Source organism: Thunnus thynnus, chromosome 18, assembly GCF_963924715.1.
Source record: "Thunnus thynnus chromosome 18, fThuThy2.1, whole genome shotgun sequence".
Lineage (NCBI taxonomy): Eukaryota > Metazoa > Chordata > Actinopteri > Scombriformes > Scombridae > Thunnus > Thunnus thynnus.
The window spans coordinates 12,609,415-12,625,602 of record NC_089534.1 but is presented as its reverse complement, the minus strand read 5'-3'; positions in this window follow the sequence as shown (position 1 = coordinate 12,625,602).

The following is a 16,188-nucleotide window of genomic DNA, read 5'->3' as shown; positions in this document are numbered from 1 at the left end:
GTGCAAAACTGAAGACATGATTTAGGTTGTCAGAGACAGGTTCACCTTATTCACAAAGAAGAATAAATATGCAGGAGGCTTTTTTTTTTTGCAGGTTATACAGACTCAAGAAGATGTTGATAAAACACACATCATTATAGAGGCTTCTATAGATCCCATCAGGACAACACACCTGTACCTGCACTGAACAGGACAGAATTTTAATAGAATCAAGTCGGAGCCTCGAGAGGCAGGGATATTAGATCCTGAGAGTAAAGTGTCACATAGAAATGTGCAGACAATATACTGTACCTTGTGAAAACAACATATATTAATAATAAATGGGAAAGACTGGAGAGTGTTATGCTGCACACACAGCATGAGCAATAACAATATGATGGAAAGAAACACGGGAACAATGAATAGTCATTTCCTCTGGAGAGTCGCCCAGAGATTACAGTAAGTTTTGTGACTTTGATATAAGTTTACAAATGTGGTAAACTACTATGTGTAGAAGGTACAGTTATCAGTTTGTGACTGTTATTTGAAATTTGTATTGATTTTTTTTTATTATTGGTATTTGCATCCTTGCACATCTAAAAGAAAATTACATGATTTGTGCAGAATATTCATAGGTGATCGCATAAATAAATAAAGGCAATTAAGCTTTGGGTTGCATCATTATAAAAAAAAAACCAAAACCCAAAACAAAATGAAAGCTGAACTTTTTTTCTTTCATAGTTTACATCAACACTTCACCATGGTTATCTGTAATTCTACTGTATTAACAATGTAAATCAAAGGTTATTAGTATTTCTATGGTTATTTAAACAGCACATGGTGTTGAAATGAATTCTAATAAACTTAAAAGATTAATAACACATAGAAACAATATAATCTACATTATTATTAAAAAAAAACAAGGTCAAGGTAAAATGTTCCATATTGGGTTTTTTTAAGTAGTGAGGTGAAACATATAATGGCTTAATTGTACCTTTTACAGTATTACTGTTTCTCAAAAGGTGACTACTGTCACCGTAAGAATTAAATAAATAACAGTAATGCGGAAGATGTATTGAGTGGTTTGACTATTTTGCATCAATTACAAGTAACCACAATTGAAACTGAATTTCTGTTATATTTTACTTATTTCTTCATTACACTGTGTACACAAAATGGGAGTAATTAACTCTGTTATTAGTGACTGATGACATATACAGGCAATCTTTATGTAATATTTAGTTTTTAGTGCAAATACATGTGCACATTCACCTAGAAGTGTATTGAAAGCCCTAAAGCCGCATCTATCTTTTTACCTAATTATTTTTGTTTGAGGTATATTAACAATAAAAATGTAAGAATAAAGTTACATCTAGCAGCCAAACAACTTTATAAGCATTGCTGATCCATGACGAAGAGGGCACATTAATCATGGTGAAAGGAGGTTGCTTTGGATAAAAGGTAAAATGTAATTAGAGTAAGAAGAAGCAGCAGGAGGCCAATGATGCAGACAATAATTTACGGATGGAAACTAGATGAATCATTCAGTTATCTTTTTTTTTTCTTGTCAGTCTGGCAGCCAGTCACTCTGCATATTACCTCAGCATGGCATCTGTATCCCGGTTGCCATGGCAATCCGGTTGCTATGAGATCAATTTATCTGGAGATCTGGCAGTTGCAGATGTCACTGGGTGCTGCTCTTAATAACAAAGCCTTGGTCAAATTACAGACAGTTAAAGCTCACACTCATTTCTTATCCTGAACCCAACTGACAGCAGAGAGTAATAAAGACAAGCTTTTGTCAAAGCTTTGTTTAACAGTTTTACGACTTTGACCTTTGACCTTTATCCCCCCCTTTGACCCTTTTCTCCCCTCACCTCCCGCCTCCTCCTCATTGGGTGTGGCACACTCACAGGTCTTCACTCCTCAGTAAGTATGTGAGTAAGCGGATTTCTCATGATATGTATTAATTAATTAATTAATTAAGGTTAAACAACAGCTAGACCGGTGTCGGCTCAGGCAGAGTGGTGGGGAGAAAAAACCATTTATAGGCTACTATAGACCATTAAAAATAGAGGATTGAGAAAAACAAGCCACAAATGAACACTTCAAAAATGCTTCTCCTACACACAGGCTCACAGACACAGCTTTAGTTTTATTCTAGGTGTAAATGGGCTTTATGACCACAAAATAGGGTCTAGGGAGAATCAACGGGTTAAGTGAAATAGTAGTAACTTGGATGTAACTCCAGTTCTATGAGTACATGTGGAGCCCTCTAACGGGCTTCGTTATTGGGTTACCCTTTCAAGGCTCTGCTTCAACACCTGAGAAAGATCTTTGCACTCACTGACCAATCAGGAGATTGCAACCGCACAGCATCCTCCCACTTTGAGACCCCAACATCTGTGCTGCTTGTCTCTCTTTGAAACTCAGCAACAAACGACTGAGGTCAGCTGGGCTTGTAGTTAGAGGGCTGCACACGTACTCACAGAACTGGAGTTACATCCAGGTAACTACTATTTCTATTTCATACGTGCTCCACCCTCTAACGGGCTTCGCTATTGGTTATCACCAAAGGTAAAGGCTATTAGGGATGAGATGTACTCCCAGCTCCGCCCATGTGTACGTGAATGGTCATTTGATATGCGTTTTCAGGCGTGTTAGTAAGGACAGAGATTAATGCTGGAACAGTGCTAAAACGCTTGTGTGGACGGAGATTGTTTTTGTTTCGAAATGAAAACGTATTAGTGTGGATGTAGCCCAAAAAATAGCAGCAGTCCAGTGGTCGAGCACCGCTTGCCTGGGGGTCTCACACCACATTGCAAAAAACCAGAAAACAAGCTGGGTACTTACCAACACCTTAAGTTAGGTTTATGCTCAACGCAATGACCCAATGTCGTCATGTCTTCCACGTCGAGCGTGAACACTCCGCAAGTTGTTGCAGCACTTGGTCATGCACCTCTGAATTTTCGTAACTAGTTACATGCTGCAAATGGACATGCAGAAGTAGCTGAAGTGCATTTCCTCATCGATAGCACACATCCTACTCACAATACAGCAATGCATATAAGGGACAGACAGACCATCTCCTCTTGTGTTACCTTTGTAGTTTCAATAGCCATAAGCAGATAAATTCTTCCTCATCATGCCATGTTGAATAATGACATTCTTCCAGTAACACTCATCTTATTTATTCACAGAATATTTTGTTTGTACACCCCCTGGTGTTTCGTAGAATACTACAACGAACAACACATTGAGCGTAAACACCTCCGTGAATGCTCATAGCTCACGTGCTATCTATGAAGGCCTGCACCACAGTGTTTCACATGTGTATAAACAAGGTTCCAGTCTGCTCCAGACAAGGCCCCCCCAGGTCGGTTGTCTTCAGGGAGAACCAGAGGGGACACTGGATGTTCTCCTTGTTCGCAAACAGTTGGCGTCCAGTTGTCTGAACCATTGGCAGAGCTCTGTGGCTATGCACAGGGAGATGCTCCACTCTTCCTGTAGCGGTCCCCCTGTGGACATCCTCTGCTCCCACGTTGAGGGACCCTGGGCTGCTGACATCATCCCGAGTGGCGACATGATGCTCCCCACCAGCACAAAGGCAGTAGCAGTAGCCCCTATACACACTCCTCTGACAGGCATGCAGTCATGGCGTGGGAGTCTACGTGCAGACTGAGGTAGAGAAAGTGCTGGCTCGGCTGTAGGGTCCCTGTGTGCCACTGCCTGGGCAGCACCAGCATTGCCGCAGTCAAAAAGGTTGGCCATCACTCTGTCCCCATCCTCTTGGCAGCTGAGGTGAACAGGCCAGGCAGGTCGTCCAGAGGGTAGCGGTGGGCTGCTAGTGGGTTGTCATTGCAGAAGAGCGAAGCAGGTTCTTCCTCTTCATAGATGCAGCAGTCGTCCTCCTCGTCATACTTGTTCCATGGTTTGGATTGAGCCGCTACAATCCCCTCTGCCAGCACTGGGTTGGTGTGAAAGGACCGCACGGACTCTGTGAATTTCCACCACCTCTCGAGCTCCTCCGGGAGGCAGGACTCAGCCTCTGCCTGGTGCCGCCAGCCGAGGCAGCAGAAGCAAGACTCATGGGAGTCTGCCGGTAGCATTAGGAAAGCACAAGGGGCGCAGGACTTGCTAGTAGTCATCATTTTCGTACTGAGACAACAAAGGGTGAACTTCTACTCAAAGGTGATCTGTTTTTCAAGGTGGCTGATTGAAAAAGGGAGAAGAGCAGCGTAAACACTGGGGTCTTATAGTGGGAGGATTCCACATGGGTGCTAACTCCTAATTGGGCGGTGAGTGCAAAGATATTTCTCAGGTGCATGTACAAAATAGAACCACTCCATTGTGTGACAATGTTTGTGTTTTCAAGTTAATAAAGGGTCATAAAATAATTTTTAAAATAAATTGGCTTTTTCCTATTATATAAAAGTTGTAAGACCATTCCCAACAAAGTTTATGAATGTACACTATCTACAGGTGTAAACTAGAAACGTAGAAGAGAAAAAGCACAAGAGGAGACATTTAATTTAGGAAACATGATTTTAAAAAAAAAAATAGATGGGTTAAAAAATTATAAGAACATGATTTGAAAAAAAATGAACACTATAAGTGTAATCTATAAACATGGAAGAGGAAAAGCATGAGAGAAGGCGTTTAGTTTTGCAAAAAAAAGTTAAATACACATAATTTTAAAAACATGAATGAAGTGAATGAAATATTTCCATGACACGGTGAGATTTCGCCATGCAGTGTCGCACAAGATTTAAGGCTTACAGGTGTGTAAAGACACAGAAAGACAGGTGAAAGTGGACCTGAGAAAAAGAAAAGAATGAATAAATGAAATCAGAGAAACTTCTCTTTCACGTCCTCTCTCTCTGATGGCCCTGAGGTAAATAACTGATGCATTTGGTGATTGGTGAGGCTCCATCACATGACCAACCTGCTCCAGCACACCTTCCTGTCTAGAAATGTCCAAGGAACAGATAACCAATGATGCTCTCCTGGGAGTCTGACGCTCTACTGCGTAAGAAAACATGTTAAGATGGCAATTTGTTTTACTTCACAGCTTAACATTTGTATGGACAGCATCCTAAAAAGTTTTTGTTCTGGTGGTGAGAAACATTGAGCAAAGAGGAGTACATTGGCTAAATTCTGCTGCAGCTACAGACAGCATCAGCTGGTGAGACACAGTGTACTAGGCAGTCCTTGAGGAGGAGCTCCAGGGATTTCAACCCCCTTCCCAGACTATGAGGTGTAGACTCGCAATACCAGACAATCAGAGATCTCCGCCTATCGAAGTCTGGGGATTTCTAAATGCACAGTAGTTGCTTGAACGGTGGCAAGAATGGCCGCTAACAAACCTACAGCCCTTACCAGAAATGATGCTTTCCCCCCATTCTCCTCCATAGTGAACTGCATGTCACTGCCCCAATATGAAGGGCCACTCTAAAGACTTTGGATTGGTTCTGTAATGCAGAATGTAAACTCTAATTGTTTCCACCCAGTTTTAATAATGAAACCTAGGAGATTGTCCTCAGTGTGTCTGAGTTAAGTTTTTAGAGACTGACCTGTGTGTCTATATGGGGTGTTAAGGTATGTCTAGTGTTTGTCTAAATATTATCCAGGGATAGTGAAACTGTGTGCAGGTGGTGGAGTTTGTAGAAGACTATGACCGAGTGTTTCTGTGACTTTTGTTTGTGCAGACCTTATGTAGCTGGACCTCTCTGAAAATATTTTTTGAAATAGAAAAAAAATCAGGGAATGTGAGGATATGGATGGGGTAATGACATGGCTTCATACCTAGTCACTCTAAAAGACACAAAAGAGTTTAAGGAGATGGATAGAAAATATCTTCTTCTGTCTGATATTGTGGGCAGTGTGCAAGCTTGGGTGTTTTCCTTTCACAGTGTATGTTGAGTGAAAATCCTCAGACACACAGACAACAGTGTCCTATTATGTATATATGATGGATACCTGTAGTTTTATGGAGTAATATAGAAACTTACGCTTTACAAAATGTGGTTTCATGATCTTGTGTGTAATTGTGTTAAGAAATCCTCATCTGTTTTCTGGTGAGGATTTTATAGAATGCTGTTTCTACATTGATGAAACAACTCCAAACATTTCTTTTACGAAGACTATGAAGAAGAAGAAAAAGAAAACACCATTGTTCCTCATCCATACCCACTACCACAACCAGAGCACGTCGTTAGTGAGAGGCAGGAGGAGACCCCATATATCTGTGCATACATCCTCACACCCCCGCCACCCCTGAGCCTGCCATAGTAAGAGAACAATCATCCCCGCAAATTACAGAAGATGTCGTAGATATCATTACAAGTTTTATCTGTGCACATCTTAACAAGATTATTTGGCATACAAATGCAGAGGCTGTTACACATGTTCGGTACCAAGTGACAGCTATAAACCGCACTCATGTCTGCAGAAATCATTGGATGAAGAATATAACAATCTCTGTGGGTTATTGTGTGATGTGATGATTAGACCATCGCTGCATGAAGCCTTAGAATACATGTATGTTAGAATAACAGATGACTCCAATTTCAACCACAATAAGGAGCAGCAGAAACTATTCTGTCAACTGAGATGTGACTCAGATTTCTGTGAAACAGTGAGAGAAGAAGCAGAAATGATAAGAAGTGGCGTTATTGGAAATGCTTGAAAAAAAAGAAGTGTTGGCAAAATTCCATACAGCTATGATCCATGCCATTTACGACATCTTACCCAGCCCGGCAAACCTCCAGCTCTGGGGCAAAGCTGACACATCGTCTTGCTCTCTCTGCCCTGGGAGAGGCACACTCGAACACATCTGAGCAGCTGTCCGAAGGCCCTTGGGGATGGTTGCTACCGCTGGCGTCATGTCTGAGTGCTGAAGGCAGTGGCCGAGAGTATCTCCTTAGCCATAACAAACAGGAGGCACCCTTGCCCCCCCCAGAAAGCAGACAACATTTATTAAACCACAACCCAAAGCTTCTACATGTCTGTTACCACTGCACCGGACTAGCAGCTAATGGTTGATCTGGGCAAGCAACTCAAGTTTCCAGCACAGATCGCAGTAACATTTTGCTACCAGACATCGTCCTGATAGAATCGACCATGCCCTGTGAAGACTGCATAGAGGAGGCATTCAAAAGGGAGCATGCCAAGTACCAGAGACTCTTGGAGGAACGCCGCCGGAAACAGGGTTGGCAAGCACACTGCCACCCAGTACAAGTAGGCTGTGGAGGCTTTGTCGGCCGCTATTTCTACAGAGACTAAATTCTGCTGCTTATGAGTGGGCCTCTGAAGAGAACAGCCATCAGGGCTGCAATGGAGGCAGCAAAGAGAGCCTCCAGATGGCTGTGGATAAAGAGGGGTGATCCATGGACTAATGCTGCTGGGACGCAAGTTGGGGCCTGATTAACCATGGCTGGGTCGCCTGGGCGAAGGTGTACGATGTTGTGAGATCTGAAACATCCAATGAACCCAGGAAACATCACTGATGATGCCAGCGCATCCATAGGGTGTATCTTTCACCCACCTGTGTTTAGAAAACATGTATGTGCTTGATTAATCCAATGATGTAATCATTTTTGTATTTCAATTTTCAACCAAACAATTCCAGATTTATTTATGGATGTCATGTCATTTCGCTTTTGTTTCAATATGAGTTGTTATTATATATATTATATATATGTTGTCATTTCATTTTTACTCTTTTGTTGTATTTTTTTTCGAGGAGGAAGAGGAAAAAAGTGATTTTTTTTTTTCTTTTAAAATATAGTTTTAAAAAATGGAAGTTAGTTTTCTTTTGCACCGGCATTGCAGAAGAGTTCACAGAAAGTTTTGGGGGAGAAAAAAAAAGTGTATTACACATCCTTTAGTGGCTTTTTATTCCTACTGTTTACAGCCTGAAATCTCCTGAGTTAAATATTTAAATAAAAGATAAAAGAAATAGGTACCATTAACAGTGGAAGCTGCACAAACGTACACTGATAGATCATTTTGAATGCAATAAGATCACCTTATATGAATCCAGCATCTTATGTTTCAAAGGATTTCTTGTACTGTCACCCTTCTTTCTCTAACTTTAAGGCTTCTGCATCAGTTTAAGATGTTTGTGAAATGCAGTTTACATTGGGTTTGGTGTTTCAGGAAATACCTATATTCAAGCATTGTCCATACTGTAAGGCAGGAATGGATAGAAGTTTGTTTTTTTGTTTGTTTTTTAGAAAACTTTCTTCAGTCCTTATTTCAGTTCATCACGTACCTCACGTTACATTGTCAGACCTGTCTCCACATTATAATTGTGCTGTTCGAAGTGTGGAAAAGAGGTTTTGGATGTTTGTCAGACATGCCAGAATGCCCCTTTTCTGATAGCAATTTTCCAAAAACAGTCTTTAATGGCCCGTGAAGGGTAGAACCAAATCATAAAACATAAAAATATTTATCACTTTTCCAAGTGATATCTAACAGTGCAAATCGTTGTGTTTTATGTGGTAATGATCTGTCCAGTACAATGAAGGAAAGAATAGTTTTTGTCCATGGTGCTCTAAGCATTAAAACTTTCCATTTGAAAAACCAAACAGTAACAGAAAACTACCCCAGTTAATAAGTTTATTCCATTTACCTAGCTGTGGCCAGTTTCAGGGGAGCTACTTAATACTGCATAAACAGTCCAAAATGAAAATAATGTACAATGAGTTCTATTAAATTAGTCCTTTTTTAAAAAATGTCACTCTCTCAAAACATATTCTGACAAATGTATAGGATGTCTCATCAACACAGATAGTTTTGGATGCATTTTGAATTTGCTACAGCTCTAATTCATGCTTATCCATAACAATGGCAGCCAAGGCTCATGGGTATTGTAGTGTTTAAACCAAACTGACAGAGAAAATCATGATTATTCTGAAATAAAGTTGAGATAATTAAAAACTGGAGCTGATAACATAAACCTATAAGATATATACACATATCAGTGCGTACATCCTCACGCCCCTGCCACCCCTGAGCCTGCTATAGTAAGAGAACAATCACCCTCACAAATTACAGAACATGTCGTAGATATCATTGCAAGTTTTTATCTGTTTTCATTTCAATTTTACTCTTTTGTTGAATTTTAATGCATTTTTTGTGAGGAGGAAAAGGAAAAAAGTGACTTTTTTCTTTTAAAATAGAGTTTTTGAAAAAGAAAGATAGTTGGGGTTTTTTTGCAGAAGAGTACAAAGAAAGATTCGGGGAATTAAAAAAAAGTGTATTACACATCCTTTAGTGACTTTTTATTCCTAATGTTTACAGAATGAAATCTACTGAGTTAAATATTTAGATAAAAGGTAAAACAAATAATAACAGAGAACCTATCACTGTAAGAAAGTGACATACTCCAACAGTGCACAAAATAGCTTTTTCCATGATATGGGTTATGGTTAGAAAACAAAATTTTCAAATATGGAAAATCTCCATTTTAAAAATGACAAAGTACTATGCCATCATTTTTTTAGGTGGGAGGTGACTATAGTCCAGGTTGGTTTGACATATACCATCATACTATGTCACCTTTTTACATATAATATGTTTTTATAAATAAATAGCTCACCCATTACAAATCTAGTCTTACTGTTCACAGGATTTCGTGTACTGATTCTTACTCTTACTATGTTTAAGGCCTCTGCATCAGTTTACAGTGTTTGTGAAATGCAGTTTACATTTGGTTTGTCCTGATAAGAAGTGTTTCAGGAAACATTTATATTCAAGTATTGCTCAAACTGTAAGTTAAGAATGGAGAGAGGGTTTTGTTTTTGTTTTGTTTTTTGGGTGGGGGGGTTAACAAACTTTCCTTAGTCCTTCTTTGAGTTCATCATATACCTCATCTTACATTGTCAGACATGTTTCCACATTATAATTGTGCTGTTCCAAGTGTGGAAAAGAGGTTTTGGATGATTGTCAGACATGCCAGAATGCCCCTTTTCTGATAGCAGTTTTCCAAAAACAATCTTTAATGGCCTGTGAAGGGTAGAACAAAATCACACAACATAAAAATGTTTATCACTTTTCCAAGTGATATCTAACAGTGCAAATCAGTGTGTTTTATGTGGTGAGGATCTGTCCAGTACAATGAAGGAAAAAATAGTTTTTGTCCATGGTGATCTAAGCATTAAAACTTTCCATTTAAAAAACTCAACAGTAACAGAAAACTACCCCAGTTAATAAGTTTATTCCATTTACCTAGCTGTGGCCAGTTTCAGGGGAGCTACTTAATACTACATTAACAGTCCAAAATGACAATAATGTACAATGAGTCTTGAAATTTGTCTTTTTTTTGTAAATGTCACGCTATTAAAACATTTTATGACACATGTAACTATCAACACGGATAGTTTTGGATTAATTAATTAATTAATTCATGCTTATCCATAACAACAGCAGCCAAGGCTCATGGGTATTGTAGTGTTTAGACTAAACTGACCGAGGAAATCATGATTATACTGAAACAAAACTGAAATAATTAAAAACTGGTGCTAATAACATAAACCTATAAGATATATACACATATCAGTGCATACATCTTCACACCCTCACCACCCCTGAGCCTGCTATAGTAAGAGAACAATCACCCTCACAAATTACAGAAGATGTCGTAGATATCATTGCAAGTTTTATCTGTGCATGTCTAACCAAGATTATTTGCAGTATAAAAAACAGAGGCTATAAACCACACTCATATGCAGAAATCATTGCATGAAGAATATAACAATCTCTGTGGGTTATTGTGTGATCTGATCGCTTTAGACCATCGCTGTGTGAAGCCTTAGTATACATATATGTTAGAATAACAGATGACTCCAATATCAACCACAATAGGCTTCTAGGAGCAGCAGAAACTATTCTGTCAATGAGATGTGACTCAGATTTCTGTGAAACAGTGAGAGAAGAAGCAGAAATGATAAGAAGTGCCAGACACCATTATCAGACATTATCAGAAACACATATCAACTGTTGCTTATTGATCAAGGGGGGAAAAAAAGTGTTGACCAAATTCCATACAACTGTGTTTAGAAAACATGTATGTGTTTGACAAGTTTATCTGTGCATGTCTCAAAAAGATTATTTGCAGTATAAAAAGCAGAGGCTATAAACCACACTCATATGCAGAAATCATTGGATAAAGAATATAACAAACTCTGTGGATTATTGTGTGATGTGATGTTTAGACCATCGCTGTTTGAAGCCTTTGAATACATGTATGTTAGAATAACAGATGACTCCAATATCAACCACAATAAGCTTCTAGGAGCAGCAGAAACTATTCTGTCAATGAGATGTGAGTCAGATTTCTGTGAAACAGTGAGAGAAGAAGCAGAAATGATAAGAAGTGCCAGACACCATTATCAGACTTTATCAGAAACACATATCAAGTCTGGCTTATTGATTAAGGGGAAATAAAGTGTCAACCAAATTCCATACAGCTGTGTTTAGAAAACATGTGTGTTTGACTAATCCAATAATGTAATCATTTTTGTGTTTCAATTTTCAATCAAACAATTCCAAATTTGTTTATAGATATGATGACATTTCATTTTTACTGTTTTGTTGTATTTTAATATTTTTTGTGAGGAAGAAAAGGAAAAAACTCAATTTTTGTCTTTTCAAATACAGTTTTAAAAAAGAAAGATAGTTGTTTGTTTTTTTGCCCCGGCATTGCAGAAGAGTACACAGAAAGTTTTGGGGGAGAAAAAAAGTATATTTCACATCCTTTAGTGGCTTTTTACTCCTAGTGTTTACAGCCGGAAATCTACTGAGTTAAATATTTAGATAAAGGATCAAACAAATAGTGACAGAGAACCTATCACTATAAGAAAGTGACATACTCCAACAGTGCACAAAATAGCTTTTTCCATGATATGGGTTATGGGTAGAAAACAAACAAACTTTTCAAATATGGAAAGACCCCATTTTAAAAATGACAAAATAGTAAGCCATAATTTTTTTTGGTGGGAGGTGACTGTACTCCAGGTATATTTGACCTATACCATCATACTATGTAACCGTTTTTCATATACATTTTTAGATAAGAATGTTGTCTATACAATGATATATATTGGCTTGTTCCTCACTTGCAAGGATCAGGGGAGGACGGTCCATCTATTTTATAGGCTCTTAGGTGGCTGTGGAGCCCAGACCTGTCCACACTTGGGATGGGTAAAGCCCTGGGCTGGTGGTGCCTGAAGCGCAGCACTCTCTTTCCATCTTTTTCATTTGTCCTCAGCAGCTGCTCAGCTTCAAACTTCAGGCTGGTTGTGTTGATGCAGTGTTGCCAGCCTTTTCTATCGCTTGCCTCTTGGTGCCATGAGTGATGATGGATGCAAGCTCATAATAGCAGCTGCTTGAGATGGTCTTTGAAGCGCTTTCTGGGGGCCCTTCGATTGCTCTTTCCATCCCGGAGTTCACCAAAGAAGACAGCCTTTGGCAGCCACAAGCTCTCCATCCTTGCGACATGCTCCGCCCATCACAGCTGGTGTTTCAGTAACATGGCTTTGATGCTTGGTAGATGTGCTTTCTCTAGCACCTCCTCATTGGAGATGTACTCCTGCTACTTGATGTTGAGGATGGTGCGTAGGCATTGTTGATGGAAACACTCTAGTAGATGCACCTATTTCCTGTACAAGACCCATGTCTCTGCTCGTGGAGAGACACAGAGAGTGGTCTTGCCACACTCCTAGGCAGTTGTCTAGGTCTTTGCTGGTTTTGTCCTCGTTTGACATGACACTGCCCAGGTTTGTGAAGTGCTCCACTGCGTTGAGCTTGGTGCCTTCGTTTTTTATGCGGCTATAGGGTACACCAAGTGGAGACTGGTACATCACGTCTGTCTTCTTCAGGCTGATTGTAAGGCCAGGGGCCTTTCCTGCCTTTGCAAAGCAGTTGACTATGCATTGTAATGCCTCCTCTATATGAGCAATCAAGGCGCAGTCATCTGGGAACAGGAGCTCCAGGACCAGCTGCTCCAGGGTCTTCATCTTGGGGAGCTGACGCTGTAGGTTGAAGATGCTGCCATCGGTTCGGAAACTGATGTAGATGCCATCTGCAGTGTTGTCCTTGGCTTCACAGAGCATCTACTGGAGAAAATGGAAAACAATGTTGGGACGAGACATTGGAGATGGGAAAGCTGTCTGACAGGGAGCCAGCTAGCTTGACTTGCCCTCGTTTTTATATAATAATATTGTTTATATACTGATGTATTTTAAAAATAACATCAGGGTTGTTTTTTTGTTTTTTGTTTGTTTGCAGTATGGTTAACAGTAGATGCTGCACAAACGTACACTGATAGATCATTTTGAATGTATAAAGGTCACCTAACACAAATCTAGCATCTAGTCTTACTGATCACAGGACTTCTTGTACTGTCACCCTTCTTACTCGAACTTTAAGGCCTCTGCATCAGTTTACAGTGTTTGTGAAATGCAGAGTTTTTTGTTTGTTTGTTTGTTTTACAAACTTTCCTCAGTCCTTCATGAGTTTATCACGTACCACACGTTACATTGTCAGACCTGTCTCCACATTATAATTGTGCTGTTGGAAGTGTGGAAAACAAGGTTTTGGATGTTTGTCAGACATGCCAGAATGCCCCTTTTCTGATAGCAGTTTTCCAAAAACAATCTTTAATGGCCCGTGAAGGGTAGAACAAAATCACAAAACAAACAAAAAATTAATCACTTTCTCAAGTGATACCTAACAGTGCAAATCGTTGTGTTTTATGTGGTAATGATCTGTCCCATATAATGAAGGCAAAAATAGTTTTTGTCCATGGTGCTCTAAGCATTAAAACTTTCCATTTGAAAAACCAAACAGTAACAGAAATTTACCCCAGTTATTAAGCTTACTCCATTTACTTTGCTGTGGCTGGTTTCAGTGGAGCTACTTAATACTGCATAAACAGTCCAAAATGACAATAATGTACAATGAGTTCTATGAAATTTGTCTTTTCTTTCCTTTTTAAATGTCACGCTATCAAAACAACTAGGATAGTTTTGGATGCATTTTGAGTTTTCTACAGCTCTAATTCATGCTTATTCATAACAATGGCGGCCAAGGCTTATGGGTATTGTGTTTAGACCAAACTGACAGAGGAAATTATGTTTATTCTGAAACAAAGTTGATATAATTAAAAACTTGTGCTAATAACATAAACCTTTAAGATAGTTACATGGGAGAATCCTGTGTTTGTGTTAAAAATCATTGAGAATAAAAGGAAATGGGAAAACAGAATGGTGAAAAAACATCCTCAACGTCCTAACAATTCCAAATTTTAGGTATTTGGCTTGCGTTCTTAGATTTATAATAAAAGAATGTTGATATAATTATGATTTTAGATGAGAACATGCAGGTTATTGACATTTGCTAATTTGACATTTCAAACAATTGACTACAGAACTCACTTTGCTGAAAATTGCTTATGCAATTATAGCTGCTTTTTTTAGGTTAGCTAGAGTCAAGGTCCCTCAAGGTAACGAACGTCAACAAAATGTCCTCACAAGTACAACTTTGTGTGAGTGAAATGAGGGAACAGGAGACTGAGTAGCTCAGGTTTGAAGTCTACATCAGGCCAAAGTGTGTCTCATTAGTGGTGACACTGTTGCCTGTGAACAGCTGAGCTTCATTTAGCCATACTAGCCTGCATCATAAAGGCAAAGGTGAGGAAAAAGAACTTACAGAGTAACACCTGTAGATATAATGTGGTGTAGGTAGAGATCTGAAGCTGCATGTTGAGAGACAGATGTACCAAGGTGTCCCAGAAACAAGTACAAATCAGGTAGGGCAACATGGAAAACAACCCTTACTAAAAATAATTTTTTGACACCTGTGTGGTTGAGTCATGTAACGGTGAGTTCAGACAGAATGTAAAGTGAATTTTTGCTTTGACTGGCTGCTTATTCTCCCTAAACAGTCGATATACAGAGTGTACAGACATTAGCTGTTAGCCAGCTAGCACCATAACTCTGCTTGTTTTAGTTGTTTTCCTCCACAGTCTGTCCTTTTTCCTCTTGTCTTTATACATTTATGAATTAATGTCATTAAGTCTCAGTCTAAGTGCAAATTAGACAAACATTTTTGAACATCTTTGCCTAAATTTGCTAAGGGCAATATTGCTTCCACTCCCAGGCAATCACAGCAGCAACTTGCTGCTTTTCTGGCAAAAAAAATGTCAAAGCTTGTTCAAACAATTTTTGTAGTTTCACACATTGAAATCAACTGCAAAACGTTTCAGTTTTTATGTGTAAAAAACAGCAGGCTTCAAAACAATCTTCTGCACCATATGTGGAAAGAGGATGAAACAGGAACGAAACCAAAACTAAGACAGACAGAAATCATTCAAAAATTATGATATTAGTTCAGAAGCCTAACAATTTGCTAAAGGAAGATATGGCATTCAAATGTCACTCCAGTGGAAAAGAAACAAGGTAATAATAAAATGTGCAGCTAGCTGACTGACCAAAATTTAGCCAAAAAATTGTACCTGCTACATGTGTGTGTAAATGTTGAGTTTGGATAACATCATGTTTTTCAAATATCATTGGGTGGAATCACTAAACAGATGCTACAGTACTGTTATAAAGTCATTTACCCTTTTTTTAGAGACAGATATATGCATTTTGCACATTGTGTGTGATGTTATGAATGGATTTGGCTGTTTGGGACTCTTCAGTTGTAAAGGATTGGTGGTTGTTTCATAATTTAAACAAATTTCAGTTTTAAAGCCTGCGTGGTGGATTTCTTCTGTGTTTTGTTTTAACCCATTGCATTAACATGAATATGGCTGTAACAATATATTTTCTTTTTACTATGAATGAGTTGGTAACAGGCATCTGGCTCAGTGATTACAGCAGCCGTGCTGCATGTATTCATTTGAAATTCACAATTATTGAATGATTCTATTTTTAACACAATCAAACAACAATCACCGCACATTAGAAACTGTGGCAGAGCACCTTTGAAAAGACAGCTGCAGATCCTCTCCACCATTCATTAAAATCCTCATCATCCTCATCTCTCAGCTGATGCGGTGCAGGTGCCGGGTCGACCCCCAGTTAATGTCAGGATTCACAACATGGTGAAATTGATGTTGTATTTACTGTGCGACTAGCATAATGGAGTGCACTATGGAAGCTGAGATTGTATATTTTTCAAATCGACATCGGACTTAAT